Source organism: Oncorhynchus tshawytscha, linkage group LG22, assembly GCF_018296145.1.
Source record: "Oncorhynchus tshawytscha isolate Ot180627B linkage group LG22, Otsh_v2.0, whole genome shotgun sequence".
Lineage (NCBI taxonomy): Eukaryota > Metazoa > Chordata > Actinopteri > Salmoniformes > Salmonidae > Oncorhynchus > Oncorhynchus tshawytscha.
This window is the reverse complement of record NC_056450.1, coordinates 33,088,536-33,111,485: the sequence shown is the minus strand read 5'-3', so window position 1 is coordinate 33,111,485 and position 22,950 is coordinate 33,088,536. Positions and strand designations below refer to the sequence as shown.

At 44.0% G+C, this 22,950-nt stretch overlaps 1 protein-coding gene across 4 annotated transcripts in view; it reads right to left on the bottom strand.

The window, feature by feature from the left end:
- Positions 1 to 19,055, bottom strand: part of LOC112222327 (cyclin-dependent kinase 16) — a 118,155-nt gene extending 99,100 nt beyond the window's left edge. For 3 of the 4 annotated variants that reach the window (XM_042304098.1, XM_042304099.1, XM_042304100.1), the window contains exon 1: positions 18,729 to 19,055. The gene's annotated coding sequence lies outside the window, so the exon portion shown is untranslated. The remainder of the gene's footprint in view (positions 1 to 18,728) is intronic. The other variant, XM_042304102.1, reaches the window with a different exon arrangement.
- Positions 19,056 to 22,950: the final 3,895 nt, after the last annotated feature.

The window sequence follows — 22,950 nt, the reverse complement described above, 5'->3', positions numbered from 1 at the left end:
GACCCCACATGACTCAGGTTATCCAACACACCGGCTGTATTCGACAGCTACAAAACCGTGGTGTATCATGAGTAAACTGTGACTGACTGATAGATCTACAAATAATATTGAGTAGTTATTTATGATGCAAGGTAATTGTAGATCAGTCTGTCTCAACTGGTCTTTGAAGTCGGCTGTAAGTTTGAACGAGCACATTGACTCACAACAGAGGCCTAGCAGTCACAGAGTTTGGCCCTGTGAGCATTACACTCACTACATGGAATAGACCGACCTTGTGTTACGTAGTACACTTACCACCATAAATGTTGCTTTCCAACTAAATGCAAAATGTGAGTAAAAGTGATCATTTCTACACAATGGCATGTACTTACTACATAGATTATTCAAATTATAGTTATACAGGTTGGTATCAGGCCTACTGACTGGTTAGTATCAGGCCTACTGACTGGTTAGTATCAGGCCTACTGACTGGTTAGTATCAGGCCTACTGACTGGTTAGTATCAGGCCTACTGACTGGTTGGTATCAGGCCTACTGACTGGTTGGTATCAGGCCTACTGACTGGTTAGTATCAGGCCTACTGACTGGTTGGCCTACTGACTGGTTAGTATCAGGCCTACTGACTGGTTAGTATCAGGCCTACTGACTGGTTGAGTATCAGGCCTACTGACTGGTTAGTATCAGGCCTACTGACTGGTTAGTATCAGGCCTACTGACTGGTTAGTATCAGGCCTACTGACTGGTTAGTATCAGGCCTACTGACTGGTTAGTATCAGGCCTACTGACTGGTTGGTATCAGGCCTACTGACTGGTTAGTATCAGGCCTACTGACTGGTTAGTATCAGGCCTACTGACTGGTTAGTATCAGGCCTACTGACTGGTTAGTATCAGGCCTACTGACTGGTTAGTATCAGGCCTACTGACTGGTTGGTATCAGGCCTACTGACTGGTTAGTATCAGGCCTACTGACTGGTTAGTATCAGGCCTACTGACTGGTTAGTATCAGGCCTACTGACTGGTTAGTATCAGGCCTACTGACTGGTTAGTATCAGGCCTACTGACTGGTTAGTATCAGGCCTACTGACTGGTTAGTATCAGGCCTACTGACTGGTTAGTATCAGGCCCTACTGACTGGTTAGTATCAGGCCTACTGACTGGTTGGTATCAGGCCTACTGACTGGTTAGTATCAGGCCTACTGACTGGTTAGTATCAGGCCTACTGACTGGTTAGTATCAGGCCTACTGACTGGTTAGTATCAGGCCTACTGACTGGTTAGTATCAGGCCTACTGACTGGTTGGTATCAGGCCTACTGACTGGTTGGTATCAGGCCTACTGACTGGTTAGTATCAGGCCTACTGACTGGTTAGTATCAGGTCTACTGACTGGTTGGTATCAGGCCTACTGACTGGTTAGTATCAGGCCTACTGACTGGTTAGTATGGCAGGCATACATTTCCCTAGAGTGAAGCCACTTCATACACACTTATGTTCAAGAGGTATTGATTACGTTTCTAAAATCACTGAGTACAACCCTACAGACAGAGAGAGAAGAGAGGGTCTATAGAGAGAAGTACTTGAATCAGTTATAGAACCCATTGACCTTTATGGTTGTGAGGCCTGGAGTCCGCTCAACAACCAAGAATCCACAAAATGGGACAAACACCAAATTGAGAATCTGCATGCAGAATTCTGCAAAAATATCCTCAGTGTACAACGTAAAACACCAAATAATGCATGCAGAGCAGAATTAGGCCGATACCCACTAATTATCAAAATCCTTCAATTCTACAACCACCTAAAAGGAAGCGATTCAGCCACTTCCGGCGCCGACAGAGATGGCCGACAGAGATTTCTTACATTAGTACCCCAGGTCATCTTAGGTTTCATTACATACAGTCGAGAAGAACTACTGAACATAAGAGCAGCGTCAACTCACCATCAGTACGACCAAGAATATGTTTTTTGCGACGCGGATCCTGTGTTCTGCCTTACAAACAGGACAACGGAGTGGATTCCATGCAGCGACCCAAAAAAACGACTCCGAAAAAGAGGGAAACGAGGCGGTCTTCTGGTCAGACTCCGGAGACGGGCACACCGTGCACCACTCCCTAGCATTCTTCTTGCCAATGTCCAGTCTCTTGACAACAAGGTTGATGAAATCCGAGCAAGGGTAGCATTCCAGAGGGACATCAGAGACTGTAACGTTCTATGCTTCACGGAAACATGGCTCACTGGAGAGACGCTATCCGAGGTGGTGCAGCCAACGGGTTTCTCGACGCATCGCGCCGACAGAAACAAACATCTTTCTGGTAAGAAGAGGGGCGGGGGCGTATGCCTTATGACTAACGTGACATGGTGTGATGACAGAAACATACAGGAACTCAAATCCTTCTGTTCACCTGATTTAGAATTCCTCACAATCAAATGTAGACCGCATTATCTACCAAGAGAATTCTCTTCGATTATAATCACAGCCGTATATATCCCCCCCCAAGCAGACACATCGATGGCTCTGAACTAACTTTATTTAACTCTCTGCAAACTGGAAACGATTTATCCGGAGGCTGCATTCATTGTAGCTGGGGATTTTAACAAGGCTAGTCTGAAAACAAGACTCCCTAATTTTTATCAGCATATCGATTGCGCAACCAGGGGTGGAAAGACCTTGGATCATTGTTACTCTAACTTCCGCGACGCATATAAGGCCCTGCCCCGCCCCCCTTTCGGAAAAGCTGACCACGACTCCATTTTGTTGATCCCTGCCTACAGACAGAAACTAAAACAAGAAGCTCCCACGCTGAGGTCTGTTCAACGCTGGTCTGACCAAGCTGACTCCACACTCCAAGACTGCTTCCATCACATGGACTGGGAGATGTTTCGTATTGCGTCAGACAACAACATTGACGAATACGCTGATTCAGTGTGCGAGTTCATTAGAACGTGCGTTGAAGATGTCGTTCCCATAGCAACGATTAAAACATTCCCTAACCAGAAACCGTGGATTGATGGCAGCATTCGTGTGAAACTGAAAGCGCGAACCACTGCTTTTAATCAGGGCAAGGTGTCTGGTGACATGACTGAATACAAACAGTGCAGCTATTCCCTCCACAAGGCTATTAAACAAGCTAAGCGTCAGTACAGAGACAAAGTAGAATCTCAATTCAATGGCTCAGACACAAGAGGCATGTGGCAGGGTCTACAGTCAATCACGGACTACAGGAAGAAATCCAGCCCAGTCACGGACCAGGATGTCTTGCTCCCAGGCAGACTAAATAACTTTTTTGCCCGCTTTGAGGACAATACAGTGCCACTGACACGGCCTGCAATGAAAACATGCAGTCTCTCCTTCACTGCAGCCGAGGTGAGTAAGACATTTAAACGTGTTAACCCTCGCAAGGCTGCAGGCCCAGACGGCATCCCCAGCCGCGCCCTCAGAGCATGCGCAGACCAGCTGGCCGGTGTGTTTACGGACATATTCAATCAATCCCTATACCAGTCTGCTGTTCCCACATGCTTCAAGAGGGCCACCATTGTTCCTGTTCCCAAGAAAGCTAAGGTAACTGAGCTAAACGACTACCGCCCCGTAGCACTCACATCCGTCATCATGAAGTGCTTTGAGAGACTAGTCAAGGACCATATCACCTCCACCCTACCTGACACCCTAGACCCACTCCAATTTGCTTACCGCCCAAATAGGTCCACAGACGATGCAATCTCAACCACACTGCACACTGCCCTAACCCATCTGGACAAGAGGAATACCTATGTGAGAATGCTGTTCATCGACTACAGCTCGGCATTCAACACCATAGTACCCTCCAAGCTCGTCATCAAGCTCGAGACCCTGGGTCTTGACCACGCCCTGTGGAACTGGGTACTGGACTTCCTGACGGGCCGCCCCCAGGTGGTGAGGGTAGGCAGCAACATCTCCTCCCCGCTGATCCTCAACACTGGGGCCCCACAAGGGTGCGTTGAGCCCTCTCCTGTACTCCCTGTTCACCCACGACTGCGTGGCCACGCACGCCTCCAACTCAATCATCAAGTTTGCGGACGACACAACAGTGGTAGGCTTGATTACCAACAACGACGAGACGGCCTACAGGGAGGAGGTGAGGGCCCTCGGAGTGTGGTGTCAGGAAAATAACCTCACACTCAACATCAACAAAACTAAGGAGATGATTGTGGACTTCAGGAAACAGCAGAGGGAACACCCCCCTATCCACATCGATGGAACAGTAGTGGAGAGGGTAGCAAGTTTTAAGTTCCTCGGCATACACATCACAGACAAACTGAATTGGTCCACTCACACAGACAGCATCGTGAAGAAGGCGCAGCAGCGCCTCTTCAACCTCAGGAGGCTGAAGAAATTCGGCTTGTCACCAAAAGCACTCACAAACTTCTACAGATGCAAATCGAGAGCATCCTGGCGGGCTGTATCACCGCCTGGTACGGCAACTGCTCCGCCCTCAACCGTAAGGCTCTCCAGAGGGTAGTGAGGTCTGCACAACGCATCACCGGGGGCAAACTACCTGCCCTCCAGGACACCTACACCACCCGATGTTACAGGAAGGCCATAAAGATCATCAAGGACATCAACCACCCGAGCCACTGCCTGTTCACCCCGCTATCATCCAGAAGGCGAGGTCAGTACACGTGCATCAAAGCTGGGACCGAGAGACTGAAAAACAGCTTCTATCTCAAGGCCATCAGACTGTTAAACAGCCACCACTAACATTGAGTGGCTGCTGCCAACACACTGACACTGACACTGACTCAACTCCAGCCACTTTAATAATGGGAATTGATGGGAAATGATGTAAATATATCACTAGCCACTTTAAACAATGCTACCTTATATAATGTTTACATACCCTACATTATTCATCTCATATGCATACGTATATACTGTACTCTATATCATCGACTGCATCCTTATGTAATACATGTATCACTAGCCACTTTAACTATGCCACTTTGTTTACATACTCATCTCATATGTATATACTGTACTCGATATCAGCTACTGTATCTTGCCTATGCTGCTCTGTACCATCACTCATTCATATATCCTTAAGTACATATTCTTTATCCCCTTACACTGTGTATAAGACAGTAGTTTTGGAATTGTTAGTTAGATTACTTGTTGGTTATTACTGCATTGTCGGAACTAGAAGCACAAGCATTTCGCTACACTCGCATTAACATCTGCTAACCATGCGTATGTGACAAATAAAATTTGATTTGATTTGATTTGATTCCCAAACCTTACATAACAAAGCCATCACCTACAGAGAGATGAACCTGGAGAAGAGTCCCCAAAGCAAGCTGGTCCTGGGGCTCTATTCACAAACACAAACACACCCCACAGAGCTCCAGGACAGCAACACAATTAGACCCAACCAAATCATGAGAAAACAAAAAGATAATTACTTGACACATTGGAAAGAATTTACAAAACAAACAGAGCAAACTAGAATGCTATTTGGCCCTAAACAGAGAGCACATAGTGGCAAAATACCTGCACACTGTGACTGACCCAAACTTAAGGAAAGCTTTGACTATGTACAGACTCAGTGAGCATAGCCTTGCTATTGAGAAAGGCCACCGTAGGCAGACCTGGCTCTCAAGAGAAGACAGGCTATGTGCTCACTGCCCACAAAATGAGGTGGAAACTGAGCTGCACTTCTTAACCTCCTGCCAAATGTATGACCATATTAGAGAGACATATTTCCCTCAGATTACACAGATCCACAAAGAATTTGAAAACTCCTATATCTACTGGGAGAATTACCACAGTGTGCCATCACAGCAGCAAGATTTGTGACCTGTTGCCACAAGAAAAGGGCAACCAGTGAAGAACAAACACCATTGTAAATACAACCCATATTTATGTTTATTTATTTTCCCTTTTGTACTTTAACCATTTGCACATCGTTACAACACTGTATATATACATAATATCAAATTTGTAATGTCTTTATTATTTTGGTGTAATGTTTACTGTTCATTTGTAATGTTTATTTTATTTTTGTATATTCTCTACTTCACTTGCTTTGGCAATGTTAACATATGTTTCCCATGCCAATAAAGCCCCTTGAATTTAACTGAGAAGAGGGGGGCTATAGAGAGAAGAGGGGGCTATAGAGAGAAGAGGGGGCTATAGAGAGAAGAGGGGGCTATAGAGAGAAGAGGGGGCTATAGAGAGAAGAGGGGGGCTATAGGGAGAAGAGGGGGCTATAGGGAAGAGGGGGCTATAGAGAGAAGAGGGGGCTATAGAGAGAAGAGGGGAGCTATAGAGAGAAGAGGGGGCTATAGAGAGAAGAGGGGGCTATAGAGAGAAGAGGGGGCTATAGAGAGAAGAGGGGGCTATAGAGAGAAGAAGAGGGGGCTATAGGGAGAAGAGGGGGCTATAGGGAGAAGAGGGGGCTATAGAGAGAAGAGGGGGGCTATAAAGGCAATAAAGACATGAAGAGAAAGAGGGGATAGACAGAGGCATAGACAGACATATTCTCTTCTGGGGTTCAGTCCCAGTCCCAGTCTGACTGTGTGTGTGTGTGTGTGTGTGTGTGTGTGTGTGTGTGTGTGTGTGTGTGTTGTGTGTGTGTGTGTGTGTGTGTGTGTGTGTTTTAGCGTTGAGGTAAGGGTTCACTCCTAGTTCTAGATCAGTCACTCCCGGGGAGTTAGAGGAACACATCTGATTTATTCCAGTCCCTAACACAGTTTTAGGGTTGCTAGGTTACGGCCAGGGAGCGCAGAGGTGGCAGAGAGAGAGAGAGAGAGGAAGGACTTGAGAATTCACTGTTCTCATTCCGGAACCCCTCCCTGAGTCACATTATCCATCTCTCCTCTGCCTGTTTCTCTCTCTCACTCTGTCTCTCTCTTCTCTGCCTGGCACTCAAGCTGGCAGAGACTACTGCGGTGCTAAGCAAGAGCCGAGGACTCGACTGCCAACCACCAGCTACCAGCCCACACACATACACACGCACACGCACTAACACACACACAATCACATTGCCAACGGACACACACCTACTTTACATCAGGGACAGCCAAGACTCAGGGCCCAGAACCACTGGCATACAGACTCCAGACTGACTATCAGTCACCAGCAGACTACAGTTGCCAGACAGACAGACAGACAGACAGGCAGACATACAGACAGACAGACAGACAGACAGACAGACAGACAGACATACAGACAGACAGACAGACAGACAGACAGACAGACAGACAGACAGACAGACAGACAGACAGACAGACAGACAGACAGACAGACAGACAGACAGACAGACAGACAGACAGACAGACAGACAGACAGACAGACAGACAGACAGACAGACAGACAGACAGACAGACAGACCATCAACAGGCCAATAAGAGCAAGACCAAGAGAAAGCACACAGAGACAGACAAGTACCAAGAAGCCAGACTAGACCCAAGTGCCTGAGCCAGGCATCAGAACCAGACACACCATCCACAGGACAATAATAGTCAGACCAGTCAGAACAGAACTGGAGGCTCACCAGACCGGCTAAACCAGACAAGCAGATTTCAGCTACCCAGCTCTACAGACACCAGCTCTCAGCTGCCTGTATCAGACACCAGATACTCTCTCTGGGATCAGGAACCAGATCTGTGTAACTAAACATACATAGAGGAAGACAGGCTTTCCACTGTCCAATACTGCATGTTCTATCTCTCCTTCTCTAACATACACACGGGCGATTATGGATGTTACATTAACATGGATGTTACATTAACATGGATGTTACATTCTCACTGAATTCACCACAAAATACAAATGAACCGTCTGATGTGTGTGTCTATAGTACACCCTGGGGGGAGTGTATAACCAAGAAGTGTGTGTCTATAGTACACCCTGGGGGGAGTGTATACCCAAGAAGTGTGTGTCTATAGTACACCCTGGGGGAAGTGTATACCCAAGAAGTGTGTGTCTATAGTACACCCTGGGGGGAGTGTATACCCAAGAAGTGTGTGTCTATAGTACACCCTGGGGGAGTGTATACCCAAGAAGTGTGTGTCTATAGTACACCCTGGGGGAGTGTATACCCAAGAAGTGTGTGTCTATAGTACACCCTGGAGGTGTGTGTCTAGTGTATACCCAAGAAGTGTGTGTCTATAGTACACCCTGGGGGAGTGTATACCCAAGAAGTGTGTGTCTATAGTACACCCTGGGGGAAGTGTATACCCAAGAAGTGTGTGTCTATAGTACACCCTGGAGGGAGTGTATACCCAAGAAGTGTGTGTCTATAGTACACCCTGGGGGAGTGTATACCCAAGAAGTGTGTGTCTATAGTACACCCTGGGGGAGTGTATACCCAAGAAGTGTGTGTCTATAGTACACCCTGGAGGGAGTGTATACCCAAGAAGTGTGTGTCTATAGTACACCCTGGAGGGAGAGTATACCCAAGAAGTGTGTGTCTATAGTACACCCTGGAGGGAGTGTTTACCCAAGAAGTGTGTGTCTATAGTACACCCTGGAGGGAGAGTATACCCAAGAAGTGTGTCTATAGTACACCCTGGGGGGAGTGTATACCCAAGAAGTGTGTGTCTATAGTACACCCTGGGGGAGTGTATACCCAAGAAGTGTGTGTCTATAGTACACCCTGGGGGAGTGTATACCCAAGAAGTGTGTGTCTATAGTACACCCTGGAGGGAGTGTTTACCCAAGAAGTGTGTGTCTATAGTACACCCTGGGGGGAGTGTATACCCAAGAAGTGTGTGTCTATAGTACACCCTGGAGGGAGTGTTTACCCAAGAAGTGTGTGTCTATAGTACACCCTGGAGGGAGTGTATACCCAAGAAGGTGGACTTCCACATATTAGCATGCTGGATAAATAAAGCAAAAAAGAATAGAGTTTTGGGTGTTACATTTCTTCAACTCCCTAACACAGTTTTGGGTGTTACATTTCTTCCACTCCCTAACACAGTTTTGGGTGTTACATTTCTTCAACTCCCTAACACAGTTTTGGGTGTTACATTTCTTCAACTCCCTAACACAGTTTTGGGTGTTACATTTATTCAACTCCCTAACACAGTTTTGGGTGTTACATTTCTTCAACTCCCTAACACAGTTTTGGGTGTTACATTTCTTCAACTCCCTAACACAGTTTGGGGTGTTGCACAGTTTTGGGTGTTACATTTAGGTTAACTCCCAGGGGTGCTGCAGAGAGAGTTTGAGAGAGAGAGAGAGAGAGAGAGAGAGAGAGAGAGAGAGAGACTTGAGTTCACTGTTCTCATTCCGGAACCCCTCCCTGAGTCACATTATCCATCTCTCCTCAAAATCCATCACATCCTACAACCAGTATGGATGTTACGAATATCATAACGCTGACTAAGGATACTGACAATGAAAAGAGAAAAGCCAATTATAGACCTTATAAAGCCTTGATGAAAGTTAGATTCACAGAGAATGTCTGAAGATGATCTGATGTAAGGTGCATGTTTTACAAAAGAAAATCCAAAAAAACTTTATGATGTACATTGTATGTCCCAATCACCCCCCATATCTTAACAAGACTGAAGAACTAGCAAACAAAACTCATCAATTGGTTATGTATTGCTTCATTAGGATCTCATCTTCATAACTAACTGGAGGACAGCTGTGAGTGGAGAAACCACTTCTGTCAGCTCTTTCAAAAAGCCATGAACTATGACTGACTGAAAATATTGTTTTTTGACTTGGCCTCTTACTCTGAAATGGGCGAAAGTCATGCAATTGTCTTACTTAAATGACAAATAAAGCCTGAACTCCAACATATAGACAACATATAGACAATATATTGACAACATATAGACAACATATAGACAACATATAGACAACATATAGACAACATATAGACAATATATAGACAACATATAGACAACATATAGACAACATATAGACAACATATAGACAACATATAGACAACATATAGACAACATATAGACAACATATAGACAACATATAGACAACATATAGACAACAAATAGCAGAGAGTGATTTATTTCAGCTTTTATTACTTTCATCACATTCCCAGTGGGTCAGAAGTTTACATACACTCAATTAGTATTTGGTAGCATTGCCATTAAACTGTTTAACTTGGGTCAAACATTTCGGCAGCCATAAACAAATGTATACACACACACACACACACTTCCACAATCTTCCCATAATCAGTTTGTTTACATACAGTGAAGTTTTACATACAGCCCAAATTTTAAACTCAGTTTGTCCAGTTCCTGACATGTAAAAATTACCTGTTTTAGGTCAGAGCTGAATGTGAAATGTCAGAATAAGTCAGGTTTTATTTCAGCTTTAGGCCTCACATTCCCAGTGGGTCAGCATACACGCTATTTAGCATTGCAGTTCTGCCCACAAATTTTTCAGTTTGGTAGGATTGAGAGCTCAAATCAAATCAAATCAAATTTTATTTGTCAAATCAAATAAATCAAATCAAATTTTATTTGTTAGCAGATGTTAATGCAGATGTTAATGCGAGTGTAGCGAAATGCTTGTGCTTCTAGTTCCGACAATGCAGTAATAACGAACAAGTAATCTAACTAACAATTCCAAAAAAACTACTGTCTTATACACAGTGTAAGGGGATAAGGAATATGTACATAAGGATATATGAATGAGTGATGGTACAGAGCAGCATAGGCAAGATACAGTAGATGATATCGAGTACAGTATATACATATGAGATGAGTATGTAAACCAAGTGGCATAGTTAAAGTGGCTAGTGATACATGTGTTACATAAGGATGCAGTCGATGATATAGAGTACAGTATCTACGTATGCATATGAGATGAATAATGTAGGGTAAGTAACATTATATAAGGTAGCATTGTTTAAAGTGGCTAGTGATATATTTACATCATTTCCCATCAATTCCCATTATTAAAGTGGCTGGAGTAGAGTCAGTGTCATTGACAGTGTGTTGGCAGTAGCCACTCAATGTTAGTGGTGGCTGTTTAACAGTCTGATGGCCTTGAGATAGAAGCTGTTTTTCAGTCTCTCGGTCCCAGCTTTGATGCACCTGTACTGACCTCGCCTTCTGGATGACAGCGGGGTGAACAGGCAATGGCTCGGGTGGTTGATGTCCTTGATGATCTTTATGGCCTTCCTGTAGCATCGGGTGGTGTAGGTGTCCTGGAGGGCAGGTAGTTTGCCCCCGGTGATGCGTTGTGCAGACCTCACTACCCTCTGGAGAGCCTTACGGTTGAGGGCGGTGCAGTTGCCATACCAGGTGGTGATACAGCCCGCCAGGATGCTCTCGATTGTGCATCTGTAGAAGTTTGTGAGTGCTTTTGGTGACAAGCCGAATTTCTTCAGCCTCCTGAGGTTGAAGAGGCGCTGCTGCGCCTTCCTCACAATGCTGTCTGTGTGAGTGGACCAATTCAGTTTGTCTGTGATGTGTATGCCGAGGAACTTAAAACTTGCTACCCTCTCCACTACTGTTCCATCGATGTGGATGGGGGATGTTCCCTCTGCTGTTTCCTGAAGTCCACAATCATCTCCTTAGTTTTGTTGACGTTGAGTGTGAGGTTATTTTCCTGACACCACACTCCGAGGGCCCTCACCTCCTCCCTGTAGGCCGTCTCGTCGTTGTTGGTAATCAAGCCTACCACTGTTGTGTCGTCCGCAAACTTGATGATTGAGTTGGAGGTGCATGGCCACGCAGTCGTGGGTGAACAGGGAGTACAGGAGAGGGCTCAGAACGCACCCTTGTGGGGCCCCAGTGTTGAGGATCAGCGGGGAGGAGATGTTGTTGCCTACCCTCACCACCTGGGGGCGGCCCGTCAGGAAGTCCAGAACCCAGTTGCACAGGGCGGGGTCGAGACCCAGGGTCTCGAGCTTGATGACGAGCTTGGAGGGTACTATGGTGTTGAATGCCGAGCTGTAGTCGATGAACAGCATTCTCACATAGGTATTCCTCTTGTCCAGATGGGTTAGGGCAGTGTGCAGTGTGGTTGAGATTGCATCGTCTGTGGACCTATTTGGGCGGTAAGCAAATTGGAGTGGGTCAAGGGTGTCAGGTAGGGTGGAGGTGATATGGTCCTTGACTAGTCTCTCAAAGCACTTCATGATGACGGATGTGAGTGCTATGGGGCGGTAGTCGTTTAGCTCAGTTACCTTAGCTTTCTTGGGAACAGGAACAATGGTGGCCCGCTTGAAGCATGTGGGAACAGCAGACTGGTATAGGGATTGATTGAATATGTCCGTAAACACACCGGCCAGCTGGTCTGCGCATGCTCTGAGGGCGCGGCTGGGGATGCCGTCTGGGCCTGCAGCCTTGCGAGGGTTAACACGTTTAAATGTCTTACTCACTTCGGCTGCAGTGAAGGAGAGACCGCATGTTTTCGTTGCAGGCCGTGTCAGTGGCACTGTATTGTCCTCAAAGCGGGCAAAAAAGTTATTTAGTCTGCCTGGGAGCAAGACATCCTGGTCCGTGACTGGGCTGGGTTTCTTCCTGTAGTCCGTGATTGACTGTAGACCCTGCCACATGCCTCTTGTGTCTGAGCCGTTGAATTGAGATTCTACTTTGTCTCTGTACTGGCGCTTAGCTTGTTTGATAGCCTTGCGGAGGGAATAGCTGCACTGTTTGTATTCAGTCATGTTACCAGACACCTTGCCCCTATTTAAAAGCAGTGGTTCGTGCCTTCAGTTTCACACGAATGCTGCCATCAATCCAAGGTTTCTGGTTAGGGAATGTTTTAATCGTTGCTATGGGAACGACATCTTCAACGCACGTTCTAATGAACTCGCACACCGAATCAGCGTATTCGTCAATGTTGTTGTCTGACGCAATACGAAACATCTCCCAGTCCACGTGATGGAAGCAGTCTTGGAGTGTGGAGTCAGCTTGGTCGGACCAGCGTTGGACAGACCTCAGCGTGGGAGCTTCTTGTTTTAGTTTCTGTCTGTAGGTCAGGGCTTTGTCAGGGCTTTGTGATGGCCACTCCAATACCTTGACTTTGTTGTCCTTAAGCCATTTTGCCACAACTTTGGAAGTATGCTTGGGGTCCTTGTCCATTTGGAAGACCCATTTGCGACCAAGCTTTAACTTCCTGACTGATGTTGCTTCAATATATCCACATATTGTTCCATCCTCAAGATGCCATCTATTTTATGAAGTGCACCAGTTCCTCCTGTGGCAAAGCACCCCCACAACATGATGCTGCCACCCCCATGCTTCACGGTTGGGATGGTGTTCTTCGGCTTGCAAGCCTCCCCCTTTTCCTCCAAACACATTCAATGGTCATTATGGCCAAACAGTTCTATTTTTCTTTCATCAGACCAGAGGACATTTCTCCAAAAAGTACGATATTTGTCCCCATGTGCAGTTGCAAACCGTAGTCTGGCAATTTTATGGTGGTTTTGGAGCAGTGGCTTCTTCCTTGCTGAGCGGCCTTTCAGGTTAAGTCAATATAGGACTTGTTTTACTGTGGATATTGATACTTTTGTACCTGTTTCCTCCAGCATCTTCACAAGGTCCTTTGCTGTTGTTCTGGGATTGATTTGCACTTTTCGCACCAAAGTAGGTTAATCTCTAGGAGACAGAACATGTCTCCTTCCTGAGAGGTATGACGTCTGCGTGATCCCATAGTGTTTATACTTGTGTACTATTGTTTGTACAGATGAACGTGGTACCTTCAGGTGTTTGGAAATGTCTCCCAAGGATGAACCAGACTTGTGGAGGTCTACAATTTGTTTTCTGAGGTCTTGGCTGGTTTCTTTTGATTTTCTCATGATGTCAAGCAAAGAGGCACTGAGTTTGGTATGACATCCACAGGTACACCTCCAAGCTTCTAAAACCATGACATAATTTTCTGTAATTTTCCAAGCTGTTTAAAGGCACAGTCAACTTAGTGTATGTAAACTTCTGACCCACTGGAATTGTGATACAGTCAATTATAAGTGAAATAATCTGTCTGTAAACAATTGCTGTAAAAATTACTTGTGTCATGCACAAAGGAGATGTCCTAACCAACTTGCCAAAACTATAGTTTGTTAACAAGAAATTTGTGGAGTGGTTGAAAAACGAGTTTAATGACTCCAACCTAAGTGTATGTAAACTTCTGACTTCAACTGTACATATGGCTTAGTGGCAAAGCGGAAATGGGCACTCAGTGCCACTCAGAGTCCTGCTTGGAGCAGCAGTCTGACTGAGGATGCATGAGTAATGAGTAAACAAGTCTGCCCCACTACAGAATCCATTTTCCTGGCCTTTCCTTCCAAACAATAACACACATGCATATACACAGCAACACTCACACACATGCATGCTGAGATACACACACATACACACTGAGATACACAAGCACAGAGATGTACACACACTGACATACACACACATACACACACACACACAAACACAATAGTGATAACATGCAAGGCAGCCCACTCTCTTTATTAGGTCTCTGGGCTCCTCATCTGTTTCTTTCCTCTCCTCCTTCTTAATCTACACATCTTCCCAGGGAAAGAGGATAGCAGGAGGAAAAAATAGGATAGAGGGAGGAAAATATGAAAGAGAGAGGAAAATAGGATAGAGGGAGGAAAATAGGATAGAGGGAGGAAAATAGGATAGAGGGAGGAAAATAGGAAAGAGAGAGGAAAATAGGATAGAGGGAGGAAAATAGGAAAGAGAGAGGAAAATAGGATAGAGGGAGGAAAATAGGATAGAGGGAGGAAAATAGGATAGAGGGAGGAAAATAGGAAAGAGAGAGGAAAATAGGATAGAGGGAGGAAAATAGGAAAGAGAGAGGAAAATAGGATAGAGGGAGGAAAAAATAGGATAGAGGGAGGAAAATAGGAAAGAGAGAGGAAAATAGGATAGCAGGAGGAAAAAATAGGATAGAGGGAGGAAAATATGAAAGCGAGAGGAAAATAGGATAGAGGGAGGAAAATAGGATAGAGGGAGGAAAATAGGAAAGAGAGAGGAAAATAGAAAGAGAGAGGAAAATAGGATAGAAAAAATAGGATAGAGGGAGGAAAATAGGAAAGAGAGAGGAAAATAGGATAGAGGGAGGAAAATAGGAAAGAGAGAGGAAAATAGGATAGAGGGAGGAAAATAGGATAGAGGGAGGAAAATAGGATAGGGGAGGAAAATAGGATAGAGGAGGAAAATAGGATAGAGGGAGGAAAATAGGAAAGAGAGAGGAAAATAGGATAGAGGGAGGAAAATAGGATAGAGGGAGGAAAATAGGATAGGGGAGGAAAATAGGATAGAGGGAGGAAAATAGGATAGAGGGAGGAAAATAGGATAGAGGGAGGAAAATAGGATAGAGGAAGGAAAATAGGATAGAGGGAGGAAAATAGGATAGAGGGAGGAAAATATGAAAGAGAGAGGAAAATAGGATAGAGGGAGGAAAATAGGATAGAGGGAGGAAAATAGGATAGAGGGAGGAAAATAGGAAAGAGAGAGGAAAATAGGATAGAGGGAGGAAAATAGGAAAGAGAGAGGAAAATAGGATAGAGGGAGGAAAATAGGATAGAGGGAGGAAAATAGGATAGGGGGAGGAAAATAGGATAGAGGGAGGAAAATAGGATAGAGGGAGGAAAATAGGATAGAGGAAGGAAAATAGGATAGGGGGAGGAAAATAGGATAGAGGAAGGAAAATAGGATAGAGGGAGGAAAATAGGATAGAGGGAGGAAAATAGGATAGGGGGAGGAAAATAGGATAGAGGGAGGAAAATAGGATAGAGGGAGGAAAATAGGATAGAGGAAGGAAAATAGGATAGGGGGAGGAAAATAGGATAGAGGAAGGAAAATAGGATAGAGGGAGGAAAATAGGATAGAGGGAGGAAAATAGGATAGGGGGAGGAAAATAGGATAGAGGGAGGAAAATAGGATAGAGGGAGGAAAATAGGATAGAGGAAGGAAAATAGGAAAGAGAGAGGAAAGAGGAGAGAGAAAAGGGAGGAGAGAGGGAGGAAAGAGGAGAGAGAAAAGGGAGGAGAGAGAAAAGGGAGGAGAGAGGGAGGAAAGAGGAGAGAGGGAGGAAAGAGGAGAAAGAAAAGGGAGGAGAGAGGGAGGAAAGAGGAGAGAGAAAAGGGAGGAGAGAGGGAGGAAAGAGGAGAGAGAAAAGGAGGAGAGAGAAAAGGGAGGAGAGAGGGAGGAAACGAGTACAAAAATACAAAAACAGACATGTATGGAATAGAGGAAAGAAAGTGAGCAGGGGAGAGATACATGATGTGTATTGAGAGAGAGAGAGAGAGAGAGAGAGAGAGAGAGAGAGAGAGATACATGATGTGTATTGAGAGAGAGAGAGAGAGAGAGAGAGAGAGAGAGAGAGAGAGAGAGAGAGAGAGAGAGATGAGAGAGATACATGATGTGTATTGAGAGAGAGAGAGAGAGAGAGAGAGAGAGAGAGAGAGAGATACATGATGTGTATTGAGAGAGAGAGATACATGATGTGTATTGAGAGAGAGAGATACATGATGTGTATTGAGAGAGAGATACATGATGTGAGATTGAGATGAGAGAGATGAGAGAGATACATGATGTGTATTGAGAGAGAGAGAGAGAGAGAGAGAGAGAGAGAGAGAGATACATGTGTATTGAGAGAGATACATGATGTGTATTGAGAGATACATGATGTGTATTGAGAGAGATAGAGAGAGAGAGAGAGAGAGAGAGAGAGAGAGAGAGAGATACATGATGTGTATTGAGAGAGAGAGATACATGATGTGTATTGAGAGAGAGAGAGAGATGCATGATGTGTATTGAGAGAGAGAGAGAGAGAGAGAGAGAGAGAGAGAGAGATACATGATGTGTATTGAGAGAGAGAGATACATGATGTGTATTGAAAGAGAGAGAGAGATGCATGATGTGTATTGAGAGAGATATGATGTGTATTGAGAGAGAGAGAGAGAGAGAGAGAGAGAGAGAGATACATGATGTGTATTGAGAGAGAGAGAGAGAGAGAGAGATACATGATGTGTATTGAGAGAGGGGGGGTCAAAGAGAGTACACAGAAAGAAACACCACATTAATTCCTTCTATATCCCTTAAAATGGACCACAGCTGGGCCACAGTGGAAGACCCGTGGACCCATTAGAAGACTAAGGCTCTATAGACACTGTCTTATTCATTAAATTTATAAGCCATAGGTTATTGTAGCTTACCTACTGTTTCATAACTGGTTTATAAGTAGCATGGACAAAACAGTCTATGTCATTGTTTTTCTTCTGAATGAGAAATCGAAAAGATGTCACGCTCTGTTTCAACATGGGTGAGATAGGAATAGAATTCATGCCACCAATCAATCGAGTTCATGCAGTCGACTCGGGACAATAGAGGTGGTGAATATGGCGAAAAACGCATAAATATTTGCATGATTGGAATGTGATGAACTCCCCTCAGTCGTGAGAAACAGACATTGAATAGATGACGTCATTAGAAAGGCAGAATCTCTGTGACCAGAATCAACACTACACAGTGGACTGGACTGTGAAAGCAGGTTGAATATCGGCTACCCACTCTCAACACCTGGCTGCATCAACAAGAACAACCTGGCAGGCGTTGTCCCTGTAATCACTTTAACTTATTGATGGAAACTAGTGCACCGGTAATTCTGCTTGAATCATGAACCAACAGTTTTCATGCAACATTTTTTTTTAAATGCGCATCTTCTCTGACATGTAAAAAGGCCTGGGAAGCTCATAACCTCAGATATGTTATGCGACTCACCAAGAACATACCGTATGTCCGGTGCACTTCTTCACCGGCTATAACACCGTTATTAACCTCGATGGCAACGATCGCTGCGTATTATTTCTAACCCGGACATCCATTGACAGCCACATCAATAATGCATCGGTCAATGATACTCCCACCACGGACGGTTTACCGGATCGTGAAGGAAAAATATAGACATTCATATCAGGATTATTTTATAATATTACTAAATTACCATTATCTTAATGATGTTTTTGTTTTATATGTATTCTGGAATGCATGCAAGGTGCAACAAACAACACTGTCCCATTCGCGGACTGCCCATGTAGAGACTTCAGGCATCTATCTCTATGGCAGAGATCCAGCCAAGACTAGATTTCATCACAATTAGCTATAGTAGGCTAGTGAACTGGCTCTCAGGGATAACGCAATGGTCGAAATATTGAGTTAAAGCGCGATTCTCGGAACCCCGGCCTTTCCCTTTCACTCCGTCCCTCTCCTCGTGTTTTCCTGGAACAGAGCATCCGGAAGGGTAGAGTATGACAGGGCATACAAAAGTTAGAGGGAACAGTAAGTAGTCGAGATATGTGGAAGGTATGCACAAAATGAAATTTGATTTTGACCATTGGTTGATCTTTCCTGTGCTGTCTTTGGCTTAACCTACATCTGTAGCCTATAGAACACTGTTGGTGTAGATAGGTGAATAGCCCGCATAGCATGACCTGCTTTGTTGACTAGGTTATGGCTAGTGATGGTAGGCTGTCTGAGGCTGCTGGTTAGGCTGACTTTCCTAGTAGCCTTACAGAATCAACACCTTGCGCGTCTAAGCAGGCAAATCAGATAAATTAATATCATCCTGCTGCTAAACGCCACTGTAAAACTGCAATCTCAATAGGATCATAGCCCACGATTCGCACTAACCCGTCATGGTTAGCGTGAGTTGAACTTCAACTAACGGGTGACAACATTTAACAAAACTCAGCCACAAAATAATAACGTCAGTCACAGACATGGAAAAGCAACATTGTAACAATACGAACCTGAAAAGATCCGAATACGCGAGACTCAGTCCTGTAGATAGGGCAATCCAAACGATTGTATGCTATCCACTGCGACAAGTTTGTGCAGCTACCGCGGTAGCTTACGAGGTGGCAAGTGAAGGAGGTGGCTATGGAATACCTATAGGCCTATTTAATCACTAATTATTATTTAGACTATGTAAGAATATGTTCTACGGCTCTATTCGACCAGTGATTTTAAGATGGCTACACTATGGGTTTGTCTATTTGGCGCTGACGATAACACGGTCCCATTCCATTATCAGCCATATCGCCAGGATTCCAAGTGGAAGTGGTGGCGTGATCCCGGAAAACACCGCAAAGGGTGTGTGTGGGGGGGGGGGGGCAATTTATGAAAAGACAGAATAAAGTTCAAAGAGCAAGACACAAGGGAAATTACCTTATTATTTTAGGCAAGTTTCATCCGAATGTGCACCCCTTATATCTTCCTGGTATTATTTTTCTTTTGCATAATTGATTATCTGCAATTTATGGTAATTTAATCATAGATTAATATTCAAATCACTTGCTTATATTCATAATTATCCAGGCAAAAGGGAATACCTTAAGTGCCACAGGCTTGTGGTCCTTATTTCTGCCTTTTGTATAGGCCTATAATGATAGCTAGCATATGTCTAATAAGCATAATAGCTGCCTATAGAAAAATGAAGGGTGAGACGATAGATTAGAAGATATCTAGGCCACCACTTGTCCTGAATAATTATGGGGGATGTATAGATAATGGGCATCTGAGTAAAGCGAGTGATACAGTGTATGTGTGGGCTATAGCCACTTTGATTTTGATTGGAGCGGAGGTGTAGTTCTGGACGGTTAGTCGGCATTGCGCTCAAAATTACGCACAGCGCGAGTAAAATGGAACACGTTTTGAGGCCTGTTCAGACTAATGGTGTTTTCACACTTGGTCCCTTTCAGATCATTTTTGTGAACTCAGTGCAGTTCGACAATTTTTTTGTGCAGTGTGAACACTCCAAAGGAACTCAGGCCCTTCAAAAGAGCCTGAGTTCGGTTAGCTTGAATTCCGAGTTCCGGTTCCCTTTTTTTAGGGCAATGTGAACGCAAAGTGCCCCAAAGTTGTTCACATGTCATTATTCCCGAACGACGCACTAGACTACTGCAACACCGTTTCCCTTGTCATAAACCCTCACTTACAGTTGAAGTCGGAAGTTTACAAACACTTAGGTTGGAGTCATTAAAACTCGTTTTTCAACCACTCCACAAATGTCTTGTTAACAAACTATAGTTTTGGCAAGTCGGTTAGGACATCTACTTTGTGCATGACACAAATAATTTTTACAACAATTGTTTACAAACAGATTATTTCACTTATAATTGACTGTATCACAATTCCAGTGGGTCAGAAGTTTACATACACTAAGTTGACTGTGCCTTTAAACAGCTTGGAAAATTACAGAAAATGATGTCATGGTTTTATAATCTTCTGCTTGCTAATTGACATCATTTGAGTCAATTGGAGGTGTACCTGTGGATGTATTTCAAGGCCTACCTTCAAACTCAGTGCCTCTTTGCTTGACATCATGGGAAAATCAAAAGAAATCAGCCAAGACCTAAAAAAAAATTGTAGACCTCCACAAGTCTGGTTCATCCTTGGGACAATTTCCAAACACCTGAAGGTACCACGTTCATCTGTACAAGCAATAGTACGCCAGTATAAACACCATGGGACCACGCAGCCGTCATACCTCTCAGGAAGGAGACGCGTTCTGTCTCCTAGATATTAACATACTTTGGTGCGAAAAGTGCAAATCAATCCCAGAACAACAGCAAAGGACCTTGTGAAGATGCTGGAGGAAACAGGTACAAAAGTATCTAAATCCACAGTAAAACGAGTCCCATATTGACATAACCTGAAAGGCCGCTCAGCAAGGAAGAAGCCACTGCTCCATAAAAAAGCCAGACTACAGTTTGCAGCTGCACATGGGGACAAAGGTTGTACTTTTTGGAGAAATGTCCTCTGGTCTTATGGAACAAAAATAGAACTGTTTGGCCATAATGACCATTGTTGTGGGGGGGAGGCTTGCAAGCCGAAGAACACCATCCCAACCGTGAAGCAAGGGGGTGGCAGCATCATGTTGTGGGGGTGCTTTGCTGCAGGAGGGACTGGTGCACTTCACAAAATAAATGGCATTATGAGGCAGGAAAAGTATGTGGATATATTGAAGCAACATCTCAAGACATCAGTCAGGAAGTTAAAGCTTGTTTGCAAATTGGTCTTCCAAATGGACAATGACCCCAAGCATACTTCCAAAGTTGTGTCAAACCTCTGACCCACTGGGAATGTGATGAAAGAAATAAAAGCTGAAATAAATCACTCTACTATTATTCTGACATTTCACATTCTGAAATAAAGTGGTGATCCTAACTGACCTAAGAAAGGGAATTGTTTACTAGGATTACATGTCAGGAATTGTGAAAAACTGAGTTTAAATGTATTTGGTTAAGGTGTATGTAAACTTCCGACCTCAACTGTAAGTGCCAAACAAAAAACGAAAAAGATCATGATGTGCATGTTGGCGTGAAAAATCATGTGTGCTGTTTTTGGATATTGATTAGAAATTGTCAAGGTTCCACAGAAATGTCAAAATGTGTGGAGTTTCTAGTTCGGATTATTTGATTTTAATTTGTGATCATAAACTGTTTATTGATTGTGGGGTTTGAATAGTGTGAGAGGACAACCTATTTGGTGAGAATCACAACATTGAGTGCTAGAATAGATTTTGTACCCTAAGGGCCAGTAGCCTACCTTAGGTGTACAATTTTCAACTACAGCATTATTTATTCTGAAGTTATTATTCTGCTATTTATTCTGTTTGCAATCAAATGTACATGTTAATAGTATACTATATATACTAAAGTATGTGGACACCCCTTCAAATTAGTGGATTTGGCTATTTCAGCCACAACCATTGCTGACATGTGTATAAAATTGAGCACACAGCCATGTAATCTCCATAGACAAACATTGACAGTAGAATGGCCAGACTGAAGAGCTCAGTGACTTTCAACATAGCACTGTGATAGGATGCCACCTTTTCAAGAAATACTTTTGTCAAATGTCTACCCTGGTCAACTGTTAGTGCTGATATTGTGGAGTGGAAACATATAGGAGCAACAACGGCTCAGCCGTGAATTGGTAGACCACACAAGCTCACAGAATGGGACCCCCCGAGTGCTGAAGAGCGTAGTGCGTAAAAATCGTCTGTCCACGGTTGCAACACTCACTACTGAGTTCTAAGGGTTTGCCGAGCAGCCGCACACAAGCCTAAGATCACCATGTGCAATGCCAAGCGTCGTGTGGAATGTTGTAAAGCAGTAAAGAGGCGGGGTGTCCACATATTTTTGGTCATGTAGTGTATATTCTGATCACAATTATTATGTCTCATATTTGAATGAAATGCTATCTATTAGCTTCCAAAATGTAACTAGGTATATCTAGCTGCCCGATAACACATACTGATTGAATGGCTTTTCTTGCACTTTGTAAAAACCCTGAGTGCATGTTGGAAAAAGCTCTTGGTTCCTTTTAAAACATAGCAATGGGAATGCAAAGAGGACTCGGACCACAAAGTAGGTGAAGGGAACTGGCAAAAGAGTTGAGTCCTCATTCAAAGGCAGTGGCTGTGTGAGTACAAAGATAAACTAGTTATTTTGCTCTTTTTTTTTTACCCCAGAGTTCACTTCAAAGAGGACTGAGATTGGTTATTTTAAAGAGTACTATATGTGAAAACACCCTAAGATCGGTGAGTTCAAATTTGGACCCGTAACATAGTGGTCCTAAGGTGGAACTCGTGGTATCAATATGCACCTGCTATTTACACCTCTTCATTGCTGGACATGTCCTTTAATATCAAATGTCAGAATCATTTGTGACCTAGACTCTTTTAAATACCATTAAAAGCTGGTATTGCATCTCAACAGAGTGACTAATGGCACACAGAGAGAGAGAGAGATGTAAACATGTTTTCCATGCCAATAAAACCCCTTTGAATTTAAGTGAATTGAATTGAGAGAGCAATTAGGCAGCCCTTGTGAGAAGATAAGCAGATGGACACTGCATGGAGGGATTATGCTCCAATAACAGCCATAGATAAAACTGTATTTGCAGCATTACTCCAAACAAAAATAAGTCAACCCAGACCACCCCAATGCCAAGAGTAGCCTACAG